Below are 16,234 nucleotides of genomic sequence, written 5' to 3'. Positions count from 1 at the left end.
CTTGGAAGGTTTGCTTTCAGTTTGGAGTGTGTGATGCTGCAGTTTGAGTCGTCAGAATGCCTCAGTTGTCCATGCAATGTGCATTTCACCCCATTGGATGTTCACTCAAGAGAAGCACCATGACAGAAATAGATTCACACAAAAAGTCACACAAAAGCCGAACGCCCCTAAGGCCAATCATGACGGGTCTTTGTCCAGTCACTGGCTAGGGGGACCTGATTCTTGTTATGGGCATTGACTGTGCTGCTTAGCAACCAAAGTTCATACACCATTATCGCTGTTTGAAGCATGGAGAACATTATATGATGCAATGGCGCATTTAATAAGTCTGAGTACTTTGGGACACCCATTGTAAAGATATTCACAGAAGTTCTTTGAGAATCCTATTATATAATTATATTTCTGGTGAATACAAAAATTTAGGGAAACAACAGCAAATGCATGTTTTGTTTAGACTTTTTTGTTACAGTTTGAAAATGATTTATCATGCATGTACACCCATAACATGATTCGGGGTGTCAAACTCATTTTCAACACGGGCCACATCAGCATAACAGAGGGCCCACAGAGGGCCATGTGTAACTTATGAATGTAACTACACCTTAATGTTAAATAACTCCGAATTTATTACTTATTGAAGTTAAAAATAATACATATTTATATTTGCATAGGTGTAAAAAAATGTTATCTTGTTGCACCTTTTGTTAGGTTATGAAACCCACATTACTTCATCAATCAACGATCAAACTATCCAAGTGAATAATAAAAAAATAAAACATCAAAGATATCACATTTACTTTGTTTAAAACTTGAAATATCAAATAACTGTGAAAACAGCAATTGTGCTTCAATAACACTCCCTCTGAAAAAGACTTAAGAGCGGGCGATTTCTTCAACATAGCTAGCTTTTACTGCCAAATTGTTTGTGGTTGTGGCTATCACAAACACATTCAGTTTGCTTTTTAATTCTTTGGCAATTTGCTGTTTTTTAGACAGCAACGTTGTTTTTACAGTGACAACCGCCACTACCATGGACGTAGTTTTGATTTCACAAGTGGGGGGGACACAACCTGGGGTGGCGAACTGTTAAGCGGGGGGGGGGGGGGGGGGGGGGTGCTGCATGATCCTAGTGCTAGATTTGTCGCTATTTGGATATTGGTTTTTTTACCGTTAAAAAGTGGGGGGGACATGACTTTGTCACTACTTAAATATTTGGTTTTAACTGTAAAAACTGGGGGGGACCAAAACCGGCTTTTGAAAAAGTGGGGGGGACATGTCCCCCCCGTCCCCCCCCCAAAACTACGTCCGTGGCCACTACTTCATAACACAAAAGACACCCGTTTTTCTCCTTGAAGCACAAACATGTATTCACTTTCCCCCTCTTTCTTGAAACACCCTTCCATCTGCATCGATTTTTCTCTTCCTGGACATTTTGGGATCATTATCTGTATTTCTCAATTACACGTATTGGGAAAATCACACCGATGTGGAAACAGATCGAGATTCTGTCACTTCGCAGGTAACATAATTGTGGGAAATGTAGTTTTTGCTCACTGCACGTATTTGACGGGTTTTTGTTTGTTTGTTTGTTTTGAACAGTTAGGCTCTCGTGGGCCACATAAAATGACGCGGTGGGCCACGAATTTGACACCTGTGGAGTAGATGGACAGGACAGTAAACAGTAAGAGGACCAGCTCTTACACACTGTTGACTTGGCACTCAAATGTACCAAATGTACTCTTAATAAAATGCCACTAATGTCAATAAAGCAAAACCTTAAACATACTCAGGAGCCTTCACAACTAGCTATACACCAAAACCACATCATCAAAAAGCATTAACAATTTTCATCTGAATATTGAATTGTCAATATAATGTGAATATTGCTTTTTATGCTGAACTGAACAACTAAATCGATCATGAATACTGGTTCATGAAGTAAGGAATCTTCAGTGGTTTATGAACAAATAATATAACAAGCAATTTTCAAGAGAGATATGAAGTATTCTTCAAGGATTCATTGGGTTTCTGTGTTCCCTTGGGACTTTCAAACTTCTAAGCAAAACACTTTTTATCTTTCAAAGCTATGAATCTGTATTCTGGCACTGTACATTCACAACAGTTGTATAGACATGTCTCACATCGTATCAGTAATCCCAAATGTCCTTTAGGCCATAAATCACAGATGAGTTTTTGTGTTTTTATTTTGTTTGCATGCATGTAACTTTCTAATCATCTTAAACTAAGGTTTGTGGATCTGCAACCATTTTGACAGCCTTTGCTGTTTTTGTGGGAGCGATAGAAGCTTTTCTATAGGACTTGGGCTTTTGCACTGCACAAGGTTTACATATAACACAGTAAAACAGTAATAGTGCAACAGGCTGGTTTCACAGTAACCACCCCAGTACTCAGAAAGCATGTTGCCTGCATCAGTGAGTGGCGCAAACCATGCAAAGGTCATTAAGTTGTGCATCCAAATGTTTCAATAAAATTGATATCATTCGCATGTTAAATGATGAAATTTTCTTGCTGTTTTTTATCTGTGTAATGAGATTTTATTTGTATGTTTATAGTAAGTACAATCAGACATATGCATTGGCACAATAAACCCAAAGTTTGATATGTAAAATTACTGAAAGACAGAATATGGGTATTGATTTTACTGGGGTCTTCTGGCTGTGACCCATAGACAGTAGACTAGTAGACTTACACTGGCCAGAGAAAATACCTGGAAGAAAAACGTAATGTTATTGGGCTATAGATTATCTGGGGTAAGTGATGGAGATCTTATGTTGCATTAATACTAGCACTCCAACTCGTAGTAAATGTTAAAGAGGTTGGAAGAATTCTCGTATCGTAGCTAGTTGTAAAACCGGACATTTAAGACAGCAGTCTTTCATCACATGTGCAAACAGGGTTTGTTATTGCTAACATCAGAGAGTTGCTGGGGAAGGTAGTTCTCTTGTTGATTCTGATTCACCACACCATATTTCCAGCTATTGGTAAATGTAGTTTCTGTTTGTTTTTAAGACATGACCAGTCATTAAAGGCTTAGACTAAAAAGACTGAAAAAACTGAACCCTTTCATACTTTGCCAGCACACACCTTGGCCATACAGCTCTGTACACACCTCCACTATGCAGCTCTGTACACACCTCCACTATGCAGCTCTGTACACACCACCATCATACAGATCAGTCCACACCTCCATCATACAGATCAGTCCACACCTCCATCATACAGATCAGTACACACCTCCATCATACAGATCAGTATACACCTCCATCATACAGATCAGTCCACACCTCCATCATACAGATCAGTACACACCTCCACCGTACAGATCAGTCCACACCTCCACCATACAGCTCTGTACACACCACCATCAGTGCATGGAAAAGCACAATCTGAATGCTTTCCAATTAGGAGGGCCATGAAGGTCACAAATGTACATGAAGCATAACAATGTCAATAATGTCTGGCTCGGTGTGATTTCACTGTGTAAGACTGTCGTACAATAACAGTGCTCCTGTGGCCTCCTTGGGTCAGTTTCATGTCAGCATAAATGATAGGATTTCCTTTGCTAATCCAGCAGAGCTAAATCTCTGCTCTCTGTGGGTAGTACAAGCAGCCCAGCACGGCGATGTTCACTGGACCATCAGTGGCTAATCACGGGCCAGCCGTCGCAAGCGGATAAGAAGCGGTACAGCTGCAAATTTTCACATGGAGCTTCACGGTGGACTTAAAGTTCAGATTCACTCAAATTGCCTCGAGCAAGCCGTTTATCTGTTTCACACAGACAGAGAATTTGCAATTCACCCCGTAGGGCCTTGGTTTATTTCACATCCTATGTTAATTTGTTTACGTACGTCTTATTAGTGTAATCAAGACGAATCTGTGTTTCAAGAAGGTCATACATATATGAAAAAAAAAAATCGTCTTATAGCCAATGAAATGAATGAGGTTTTTTTTTTATAATATTCTTTGGCTCTGAGCTGTTGGTTGAGTGTCTTTGGCTTTGCCCATCAGTTTGCCTGCTCTCCCCTCTGGGGCCAAAGGAGGATGCAGATGCATATTTCACAGTGACAGCAGTAGGAGAGATGAGGGAAAACTGTTGGGGCATGACTGAGGGACACTGACATTAATGCAGGCCCAAAAAAACAGTGCCAAGGGATCCGGGACATGATCAGAATGTCATGAGATCAAAACCAACAGTGTTAATTAAGGACACACTACACTAATAGTAGTGGTCTAATGGAATATATATATATATATATATATATATATATATATATATATATATATATATATATACACAATTATTTTCTCTACTATAGAGTGCACCTCAGTATAAGCCACACCAACAAGTTTTTTTCTTTAATAGAAAATGTTGCATAAGCCGCACCGGGGTAAAAGCCGCTACTGAACTGAATACATTGAACTGAACTGATCAGTTTCTGAACGGTGCCTGTAGCATTTCACCTGCGACAGTTTTTGCTTTCAGCCGGTCTTGTGCCGAATTTCGACTCCTCTCGTTTATCCGCGCATAAAGACGCTACAGATTATATTGTCAATTTATGTTATGCATAAATAAGAGCTGGACTTTAATTATCCATCACAGCAAACAGCATTATCTATATCCAAAGCCACACTGGCTCAAGGGTGTTATTTATTTTAAATAAAATACACACTGGCTATACCAAAGTTCACCTCTGAACACGACTTCGCAGTATTACAGCAGAATTATGTCTAAATATCTAGTTAGGACAAAACTAGAGTGCTCATGAACTAAGTTATAGTCACTGGAACTCCCAAATATCATTTGTAACGTCTTTATGCGTGTGCAAAGGACGGGAGTCGGAATTTGGCACAACAAAAAATTCTCCATCGTGCCTTCAATGAAAAATGAGCAGTTTCTTCTTCTTTCTTCTACCACCTGATAAATTTTTAGCTCCGCACCCTATATATATATATATATATATATATATATATATATATATATAGGGATTTAAAACTATGTTTTTTAAAAAGACAATGTTTCAGGCCTAGCAATGTTGAAGCATGCCTATGTATGACAGGGGTACTAGTTGATGCTGAAATCATCAACAGTACAGATTGAGCTTTTTTCACCTTCTTAGCTGGTAGATACTTGAGAGAGTGGTCTGTTTATATTTCCATTTGTGCGTAGACTATCAACCCTTTAATCAGTTACTCAGCCTAACTTTAATATGTCTTATTTCCAAGAAGTTGACATGGTAACACTACTTGATGTGATTTCATCACTAAAATCCTCTACTTGTGAACTGGATCCTTTACCAACATGCTTTTTCAAGCAGGTTCTGAGCTCATTAGCAAATGAAGTTCTAACGATTGTTAATCAGTCTCTGCAATTGGGTGAATTCCCTAAAATTTTTAAAACTGCAATGGTTAAACCACTATTAAAGAACAGAAATCTTGATCCCACAATTCTTAATAATTATCGACTTATATCTAACTTTTCCTTTCTTAGTAAAATAATTGAAAAAGTAGTGTCAATCCAGTTGAATGACTATGTCTGTCACGTTGAGGACCCCGGCCCCTCCCTTTTGGACGTGTGTATACGTTGTCCACGTGCTTTGTCTGCGTCAGTGGGACTTGGTGAATAATGTGTCTCACCTGTGAATTGTCTCGTAATCACGTGGGGCTAATGTGGTCTGTCTATTTAAGGTGCGCTCGCGCAGTGTCCTGTGCTCGTCGTTGTCTAAGTCTGCACGTTGTGTGAATCGTGTGTGTTGCTCGTGCGCTATTGCGCAATCTCTTTGTTATTAAAGTGACATCTGCCTGGAAAGCAAGGAGTCCCGTGTCTCGTCCTTCGCCCTGTCCGCGCGTCACAGAACGACGAGCCGTCAAGAGACAAAGAAAGATGCCAGGCTACAAGAGCAAGCCCAAGAAGGGAAGAAAGTCATGCAAGCGGCACCACCGCTCTTCTTCCTCCCCCCCGCGCCGCGAAGCCCCGCCGACTTTGGCGCAGCTCGAGCTGGACCCGATCTGTGCGTCCCTGCTGCGACAGGCACGGGTGCACCACGACCCTGAGGCGGCGGAGAAGCTCCGCCAGGAGGCGGTGCGGCTTTGGGGAACATACCACCCCTCTTCATCCAGGGAGCCCTCACCCCTGCAGGTGAGCTCCTTTGCGCTCTGTGGGGTGGACAAGACCCCCGATTGCTAGTTTGGGGACGGGGACTCCCCAGGCGAGGAGGAGGAGCTGGAAGACGAGGAAGACAGCTACCCTCCGTCTTTATGCGACGCCTCCACCGTCAACTACGGTAGGGAGGAGGAGTCAGAGGAAGACGGCTATCCTCCGTCGCTAGATGACGTCTCTACCGTCAACTACGGGGAAGAAGAGGAGGAGGAGTCCGACGAGGAGGACTACCTCCCTCCGCCCGTAAACCCCTCTTTCGTCGTAGAGGAGGAGGAAGGGGACGAGGAGGAGGACTACCCGCCCTCTGAGTGCTCCGCCGACCCCGCTGACTACGGGGAGGAGGAGAGACCTGAGGAAGACGATCGTCCTCTGTCCATGCGCTCGGGCGTTTCCGAGTGCATGGACAGCAAACTAGACTCGGAGGAAGAGGGCAGTCCGCCCCCCTCTGAGTGTTCTGGTGGAACGGTGAAAGGGAGATGGACCCCGTCCTCCGATCGCTCCGGAGGAGAACGGATGGACTGCTCCAGGGCAGTGAGGCGATGGAGACGGAGGAAGAAGACCACACTGCCGGCTCCAGGGGGCGATCGAGAGGAGAAGGAGGAATGCCCTACAGCCCACCGAGGGGGAGGACTGACTGCGCGGCACCAGGCGCGTCCGCCAGCCGCGCTGCGCCAGGCGCGTCCGCCAGCCTCGCTGCGCCAGGCGCGTCCGCCAGTCGCACAGCACCCAGCGGAGGGTCCACAGCGAAGGCTGAAGGAGGACCGTCCCTCGCAGCACCTGCAGCTCCCTGTCTCTCTCCCCTCATCGCTCTCCTCCTGGCGCGTAGCCTGGCGCCTGTTTCATGTCTGTCTGTTCCAGTGTTTGTGAGTCTTCCCGTCTGTTTGCCGAACCCCCTATTCCCGTTTGTGCCTCTATGTGTATGTGTACCAGCCTGTGTGTTTGTGACCGTGCCGTTTACTGTGTCTAACGTCTTTTCCCCTGTATTCCCAGGGAGGGTGTTCTAGGCGGTCCGTGGCGGACGCTTCCCCGAGGGCGGTCACCTCCCAGACGCAGGACTGAGCGCGTCGGATCCGCCCATCGCCGTGGGTTCGGGGCACTCGGTCCTCTTGGCACCCCGGGGCCCCTCCCTTTTGGGCGTGTGTATACGTTGTCCACGTGCTTTGTCTGCGTCAGTGGGACTTCGTGGTGAGGGTTATGTCGTGTGAATAATGTGTCTCACCTGTGAATCGTCTCGTAATCACATGGGCCTAATGTGGTCTGTCTATTTAAGGTGCGCTCGCGCAGTGTCCTGTGCTCATTGTTGTCTAAGTCTGCACGTTGTGTGAATCGTGTGTGTTGCTCGTGCGCTATTGCGCAATCTCTTTGTTATTAAAGTGACGTCTGCCTGGAAAGCAAGGATTCCCGTGTCTCGTCCTTCGCCCTGCCCGCGTGTCACAATGTCAAAGTAAATCAAATAAATGACACTTTTCAATCTGGTTTCAGAGCTCTCCACAGCACTGAAACAGCCCTAGTTAAGGTAGTAAATGACTTGAGATTGAATAAGGATGCAGGCAAACTCTCAGTCCTTTTTCTGCTAGATTTAAGCGCCGTTTTTGACACCATTGATCATGAAATACTTCTTGATCAACTACAGAGCTGGGTAGGCCTTAGTGGCTTAGTCTTAGACTGGTTTAGATCATACCTAACTGGGCGTGATTACTATGTAGCATTAGGTACCTCTTCCTCCACACATCAAAAAATAACTTGTGGCGTCCCCCAAGGATCAATCCTTGGGCCGTTACTATTCAACCTATATATGCTTCCATTACCACATATCATTAATAAACATGGTGTTAGTTATCATCAATAAGCAGATGACACTCAACTTTATATTTTGCTAGAACCTAAAGCCCTAAAATCAATTTGCTCACTGTTTGACTGCATAGATGATATACAGACATGGATGTCTGACAATTTTCTGCAGTTTCTGCAGTGATTCACAAAGGAATGATGTCCAGACTTATTTAAATCAAATGAATCTGAATGCCAGACAATATGTTAAGAACCTGGGCGTCACCTTTGATAATGAGCTCAGCTTCAAATCACACATCATGACTACATGCAAGACAGCTTACTTTCACCTTCGAAACATCGCTAAGGTCCGAGATATGCTCTCTCCTGCTGACAGTGAAAAACTTGTCCATGCATTCATCACATCAAGGCTAGATTATTGTAACGCTGTTCTATCTGCTCTTCCAAAGAGCTCTATTTCGCACCTACAGCGAGTTCAGAACGCGGCTGCAAGGGTTCTGACCCGCAGGAGAAAGAGAGATCATACTACACCTGGACTCCACTCACTGCACTGGTTACCTGTCAGCTTTGGAATAGATTTTAAGGTTCTAGTCATGGTTTTTAAATGTCTTCATGGTCTTGCCCCTCTTTACCTCAGTGAAATGATAGTTAGATATGTTCCAGTCAGGTCTCTCAGGTCTTCAAACAGTAATCTACTGGTGATTCCTAAAAGCCGATTAAAGATTGGCGAGGGTGCTTTTAGTCACTATGGCCCAAAGCTCTGGAATTCTCTTTCTGAAGAGCTCAGAGGTATTTCATCCCTGAATAGTTTCAAGAACAGTCTCAAAACATTCCTGTTTCGATCTGCTTTTAGTTAAGAAACTCTCAATCTTATTTACCTTATTACATCATGTTGTCTATTATTTTATAATTTGTCACTTTATTTCATTATTTCACTGTGTTTGTTTCCTTTTTATATTATCCTCTTATTTACTTTACTTTCTTACTTTTTATGTTATTTTAACATTTTTATTTTTATCTTTAATTTCTTTTTATCTTTCTTATTTTCTTTTTTGTCTTATATCCTTTTAATGTTTATTTTTATTTAAACTGTAAAGCACTTTGAGTTGCATGTATGTATGAATTATTATGTACAAATAAAGATTATTATTGATGTGAGAAAGATTAAAGAGTTTTTTGGTCAGCTAGTTGCTTCTAATTGCTTGCTTCTATTCTTTCATGCTCATGGCGACAGGACATATAGATCCTTATCATTTGATAGTTGCTCTTCTGCTATTTATACATGCTGTGATATTGCAATATGCATGATATATTTATAACAGAAAGATACACACACACACCCACATATATATATATATATATATATATATATATATATATATATATATATATATATATATATATATATGCATTGCTTGAATACCTTTAGGACTATCATAAAATGTGAATCTATAACCTGTAACCTGACAGGTTATATCTCTAATGGCTAGTTTATGGATCTTAACAGATTCTGAAAGCAGATGGCACATACTCCAGATGTGTTGTCTTAAGGACACGCCAGAGACAATTACGTGGTGTGCAATAAAAGAGCATAACATTTAGACATAGTGCAGAGATAAGAAACGGAACCAGGAACCAGAACAGAGAGATGAGATAAACCCACCTCTGAAATGCATGCCCTGGCATTGCATACACAGACCAAATAAGAATCTGATAAGGGTACGGAAACACCTGTATGCTATGGGCATGCCATAAGTTCTAATAATCACCTCTGCATATAAAGGGGAAAATGTGGACTTAGATGCAGACGGGCTCATCTGCAACAGAAGAGATGGATGGGGATTGTCAAGTGACTCACAACTGCCTGCCTTTTAATAATGACTTTGTCATTATGGACATTCCCAGTAGTTTCTGAGAGATGCCCAAACACCCCAGGGTTCTAAATGACACAGATGGAACACGCTGATGTCCAAAAGACCAGACTGGGATTCGAATAGATCCAAGCTGCTGTTTTGAAATGGCCTCCAGTGATCTGTGATCTTTTAGTAAGTATACAAGCATTGTAAAAACAGTTGGGAAGCATGTCATAGATATGCCCCTGAAATCAGTTTAGAACGCAAGAGGTTAACCATACTTTTAAAGAAGACAACCCAATCCTGCATATTAGCCCTCTGGGGATGCTTTTTGGCAGCTGTGACTAAAAATGAATTCAGGAAAGAGAGGAGAGACCTTGCGACAAAACCTTCTCCTTAGACACACCATGTGCACTCTCTCCTTCTTTCCTCATCCATTCTATCTCCTTCTTCTCCACTCCCTGTCAAAGAACCCAATCCCTTTGCTGCAAGTGAGCTGCACTCTGACATTAAGCATTTTCAAAAATATTCCAGTTCAGCTACCCAGTAACATTCGCAGAACCTTTGAATTCTGTCCCACCAAAGCACCAGCTGTCTGGGTTAAGGGACAGACGTCACTCAATGTCACCTAGTAATAAAGAAGAAGATCTTGAAGTTCATCTCAAATCAGCCCTCACTGACTAAGAGGAGCCACGACTCTTGGCAGTGGTGATGTTCTTGAGGACATTCAAAACCAGCATGCAGGGAGTTCCAAATACGAAACACGACTCAAGTAGCAAAGGAGCACAAAAATACTGTTTCGGGGAACTTTTTATGTGTTCCAAATTAAACTCTACATTAAACATAAAACTTGGAGATTATATGATCTTTTGGAATAGAGCCCTTAAACCAGTTTCACAGTTGTTGAGGCTTCTGTGTGGGCTGCAGCTATAATATGATGCATAATATTTTGGTCTCATGGAAATTTCCATTGGTCAGACTCTCAGAGGTATCCTCAAAAAACAAGTGACATTTTGGCAAATTTATCGCCTCTTATAGTAACAGGGTTTTAGACTCCCAACAAATACACACAAAAAATAGTTCAACTAAATAGTGCAACTAAATAGTTTAAATATTTTGTTGCTTAATTCAAAATACAAGAGTCACACAAGAGGCTTTACCTTTGAAAGCTAGGCTTATGTAAAAAGGTCCTGCGATAGTATTTGATGAGGAATCCTCGAAGACAGCAGAGATGCCTCCACTCCTGTGAAGTGCCAGACTGCTGAAAATCAGAAGGGCCCGATAGCTGTAGTGCTGAAAGATCAATTCAGTCCTAATTCTTTGTAGCTGTGGGTCTAGAAGGATGTCACTGAACAAGTGGGGACGGTCCTCAGTGTGCAGTGGCGTGTCTTAAGATAACAGTTCTCACGGCCTCTTCAGGCACTCCTCTGCACGTACATTTTCCAACACACTGCTTTGCAAGTGCAAAATCACTAGTCATCATTCACCCTGTGAAGTACATTAACTCATGACTGAACAGTGGAGTGTGTTTCAAAAGTCCCGTCTTTAATTTATTCCAAACCCCTACAGAGTTTTACAGCTGCTTGTCTTCCACTGAACTGGTCGGGCTGGTGTAAATTGACATGGGAGAAATGGAATTGTCTAAGTTTTTAATTAAGGTTTTTTAAAGCTCACTGTTGCAGGCTGTAACTGTAGACTAGAGTATGTCTAGAGTATGTCTAGACCTGTGCAGGCCTCTATAGCTTCAATGTGAAAGAAATCTAGAAATATATAAAGATTGATTCATCACAGTCTGACAGCATGAAGTGATGATTGTAGAAGGAAATGATCACAGCAATAGCATAAGAGCTCCTCTTCTCAACTTTCACACTCGACAATCTGTAAGCAATGAGAGTCATTTATAACATGCAAAAAAAAAAAAGAAAGTCACGCTCCATCTCTGAATTACCCTTCGGTGAGACTTCTCTGGGAGCACAACCATCTAAACGTTCTGCGGTTGTCATCATGCATGGGAATTATCAAAGGATGCCAAATCCTTATTTGTACATTTGCATGCCAGAAACACACAGCCAGATTAACAGGTGCTATCTCAGCAGGTAGCCACAGGCACAGAGGGTGATTTTTATTTCCAAAGAATTGTGGACTGTGCCAGGCAGCTTCTGCCTGTCTAGACAATAAGACAACACATCCATGTGTAGCTCAGAATGTGTTTGAAGATGTACGATACAGCCTTCAAATATCACCTGCTACATATGCTACAATATCTCTAATGTATTCCAGAGGCTTGTAACATAATAATAATAGGCAGAGTGTGAAATGATTAATTAACATTTGGATGACTGCACAATGCAGCGTATACTAGATGAGCTTATCTAAATATAGAAAATTAACGTGGGAACCGGGGAGTCGGTCTGGCTTTTTGCCGGAATGTAAACGTACGTTTTCCCCGAAAGCTTCATGTGTAAAATGCAGAAGTGACAACACAATATAATTCAAGTCTAAATATTGAGCCCAACAGCCCAATGAGTATTTGGCCTACAGGAATGTGCAGTAACAGAATAGCCTACACATAATGGCGTTACGTAATCTCGTTACATCAAAATATTAAATAGATTGCAGGAACATCAAATACAAATTCAATACAATACAATACAAATTAATGAGGTTTTCTTACTCCATTCTTCTTTCTTTTTCCAGAGAGGTGTGGTGCCTTGTTTCTTCAAGGGAGACACGGTGGACGAGGCACAGAGATTGAACCCTCTTTCATTGCCTGGGAGCCCTCTTTTGGGCATGAAGATGGCACCTCCCAATGTTGGCTGGGCCCTACTCTATGGTCGGGGCATGGACACGTCACCTCTCTATGTTAATCGAGAAGTGCAAAGCTGGCAACGGGGCTTGACAGGGCGCTTCAGGAAACCGCCACCATGCTTGCATCTGCAAAAACACAAAGCACAACTGTTAACTGAGCCCCTGGGCAGGACTCCAGGCCTCCAAATGGCCTGTCTGCATGACTGTCAGGAATGGAGTGGTTGGCATCTGGAGGGCAGGGTCCGTGGGCCTACTAATCCGCCCCATGAAATTCCACTGAGGACCCCTGTTTCTGGAACCAAGGTGGTTCCAGACACCAAGCCCTTGGTCCTCAGGGGCAGGCTGCAGTAGGTCTTGCCAGTACAGTAGCTCCTCTTCCTCGCTCCGCCCCAGAACTCTCCGTGTGAGCGGGGACAACCCTCTGGGCAATAAGGGCCACTCCCTGAAGATCGCCAGGGATGTCAGTATTGCCACCACCTCATGCCAAGAGACCTGTTGCAGCAGGGCCTCCCAACTCACACGGGGAGTTCTGGGGCAGAACGAGATCCAAAGAGCCCTGGGTAGCACAGCATTGGCAGGGCAGGGTGCCGAGTCGGCTGAACAGAGAGAGAAGAGTCATTGTAACATACAGACACCCAAAAGCCAGAAAAAAAGCCAATAGCCAGTATCACAGTATCACAATACTATTGCAGGCCTAGGACATGCAAACACAACAGTTTCATGAAACAAACAAAAACAAAATTGAACATGAAAGCGCACTCACAAGAACTAAAGAAAGTCAGTGTAACATTTTCATTAATGACCCACAATTGGTCAAAGAAACACAAAAGGCTTAAAGGGTAGAACGTAATAACATAAGAACCCCCTGGTGGTGTGGCAAATGAAGCGCAACACACCCCACAACACACCCCTCCTGAGGGGGACATAGAAAGAAACATGTGAAACAGAACACAAAAACATCAACAAAAAGCCATGTGCAATGTCACCTCCTTCTGTCGGGGGCTCCTGGCTAGTGTATGAGTTGGGGGGGGGGGGGGGGGGTGCTCACATTTGTATATAGCATTTTGACCCAGAATTTTAATAAATCCACACAAAAAATATTTTAATTGAAGCTAATATTAATCTCAATCTCAAAGAAGAATATCCTATAATTTCCATAATTATATATATATGTAATATATAATTATAGAATATATATAATTCTAAAATATTCTAATTTCAATAATTTTATAATTATTATATAATAATTTTTATTATACTTCTATTTATTATAATTTAATTATATAATTTATATAATTATATACAATTATCTATAAATTACTGGGTGGCAAGCATTATTTTAAGATGTTCCTTTTTTATTTTTATTTTTAGTTTTATTTGAAAGGAGAAAATATTTCTGAAATACCCAAACATCTTTCTAATCTTATAACATTTGATACAAAAACTAATACAAATAAGGCTGAAAACTTTTTTGCCTAGTGAAGGTTCTGGGACCATCTCAACTAGGGGGTGCCGGTATTTAAGCAGCTAAAGTAAATATTCAATATTAATTACTATAATAATATTAACATTTTATACAGTTTTCTGTTATAAAAACATTAAATGATCACCATTCAATGCTTTTACTTTGTATTATTTGCTTTATGCATGACTATCTTTATTATTATTTTCAAAGAATATATCACATTTTATCTCACTAACTAAAGCCACTATTGTCTGGCCTAACATAACACCTTAAAAAGAGTAGCAGGAGAGGTCTGAATACTAAATATAGCTACAAAGTCACTAAGTTGGCAATCCATAGCAATGCATTCATAAAAATAAATGTTTATTTATTTATTATTTTTTTATTTAACCTTTATTTAACCAGAAAAAACCTCATTGAGATTAAAAATCTCTTTTTCAAGAGTGTCCTGGCCAAGACAGGCAGCAGTACATAAAAACAAACAATCATACATAAAGACAATAACAAGTTTTCAATACATCAGAACATAGAATCAAGACAATAAGTCAAATCAATTAATCAGTCAAAACATTTGCAACTAGAAGCATCCGCCTCCAAGTTGCTCAACATCCTCTTAAAAGAGCCCAAAGAAACCAGATCTTTAAGTTTCAAGTCTTTTTGTAGCTCATTCCAAGTAAATGGAGCTGCAAACCTAAATGCCTTTTTTCCCAGTTCAGTTCTAACTTTAGGAACAGACAATAAAAAAAGATTCTGGGAGCGTAGATTGTAAGAATCAATACTCCTTTGACTGATATAGGTCAGAAGGTAGGATGGGAGTAGACCTAAAATAGACTTATAAACTAAAAATGTGATGTGTCTCACGCTACAACTCATCAAGTGGGACCTTTTGCTGGTCCAAAGATGTTGTGACAGGGGCACTGGCCCCACCCTGGCCCCGCCCTAGCCCTCCCTGGCCCCGCCTTAGAACCGGTCCTGTCTCTCAGGGGAGACACCCACTCCCAAACGCTCTCTGATTGTAGCACTTCACAGCTACAAGCTCATAAAAAATTCATTTTGTTCTTTATAAAACTTTTGTTTATATAAACAAGACATGAATAGAGTGGAAGAATATAAAGATGACAGGGATTAGAAAGATGACAGGCATTAAAAATATAAAAAATCACTTAAGTAATATTTCGACACCATCAGGAAATAAATATTTTCCATAAAATATTAATAATGAAAAATTTTAATAAAAAAAAAATCTTTGACAAAATGTAATTGCTGACTAAATGGTCCCATTTGTATAAAAATAAAGATTTGTCCTTATTGATCTATAAGAAACATTTATGTGGTAAACATTTCAGTGTGCCAGCACTGTTCATAATTGGGCCACCAGAGATGGGCACCTGAGTGAGAGACTCGAGTCGAAGTCGCACCTAAGTCGCATATAAAAAGACTTCAGATTTGACATGAAACTCGTCTCTAATGACTCTCGACTCGACTCAGACTTGTCAAAAATAACTCATGAACAATAAGTCAGTCTGTTTTTCAGGCGCTGTATGTGAAAAATAACATACTTTATGTGTTTATGATGTCATTATTCCTTACTTTTATTTTGGTGATTTGGGACACAGCCCCTTTTCTCGTAACGTATCACGTGTCAACATAGTTGGAGTGGCTAATCGGGAGATTCGGGAGGATTCCCGATGGGCCGGCTCATGTCAATCTCTAGTTTGGGCCGATTGGGAGGGAGAAATAATTTTGGGCCGGATTTGGGCATGAAACTCCCGGGCTGAAAAAGGGGCCCACTCCGGCCCTGCGTGTCAAACGTAAACAAGCGTGGCTTTGGCTTTGGCTGCAGTACCGCACATGGAGCCTTTGGCTACAGGGAGTTTAAAATCCTTGGACATAACCTAAGAAAGGCAACATGTAAAGAATAAATTAAAGACACTGGAATGGCCACGTCAAACTTCATAAGGCACCTCAAAACATATTCGGATAGGTTTGTTTAGTTTACATTAGAGACTTAGCCGTCTAAAATAGTAATTTTCCATCTCATGTCCCTAAGCTTTTCCTGGTATTGACTTGGACTCTAGCCAAAAGACTCATGACTTGACTTGGACTTGTATTTTGTGACTTTTCAACATCTTTGCTACC

The 16,234-nt window shown here is 41.6% G+C and overlaps 1 long non-coding RNA gene across 2 annotated transcripts in view; it reads right to left on the bottom strand.

Moving 5' to 3' along the window:
• LOC143514058 (uncharacterized) overlaps positions 1-13,146 on the bottom strand; it is a 42,859-nt gene extending 29,713 nt beyond the window's left edge. The window contains exons 1-2 of one of the 2 annotated variants that reach the window (XR_013130755.1): positions 12,497-13,146; positions 10,983-11,700 (exon numbers count right to left, since the gene is read on the bottom strand). This is a non-coding gene — a long non-coding RNA (uncharacterized LOC143514058). The remainder of the gene's footprint in view (positions 1-10,982; positions 11,701-12,496) is intronic. The other variant, XR_013130756.1, reaches the window with a different exon arrangement.
• Between the last annotated feature and the right edge of the window lie 3,088 nt (positions 13,147-16,234).

This window comes from Brachyhypopomus gauderio, chromosome 5 (assembly GCF_052324685.1).
Source record: "Brachyhypopomus gauderio isolate BG-103 chromosome 5, BGAUD_0.2, whole genome shotgun sequence".
Lineage (NCBI taxonomy): Eukaryota > Metazoa > Chordata > Actinopteri > Gymnotiformes > Hypopomidae > Brachyhypopomus > Brachyhypopomus gauderio.
This window is presented reverse-complemented; position numbering and strand designations above follow the sequence as displayed.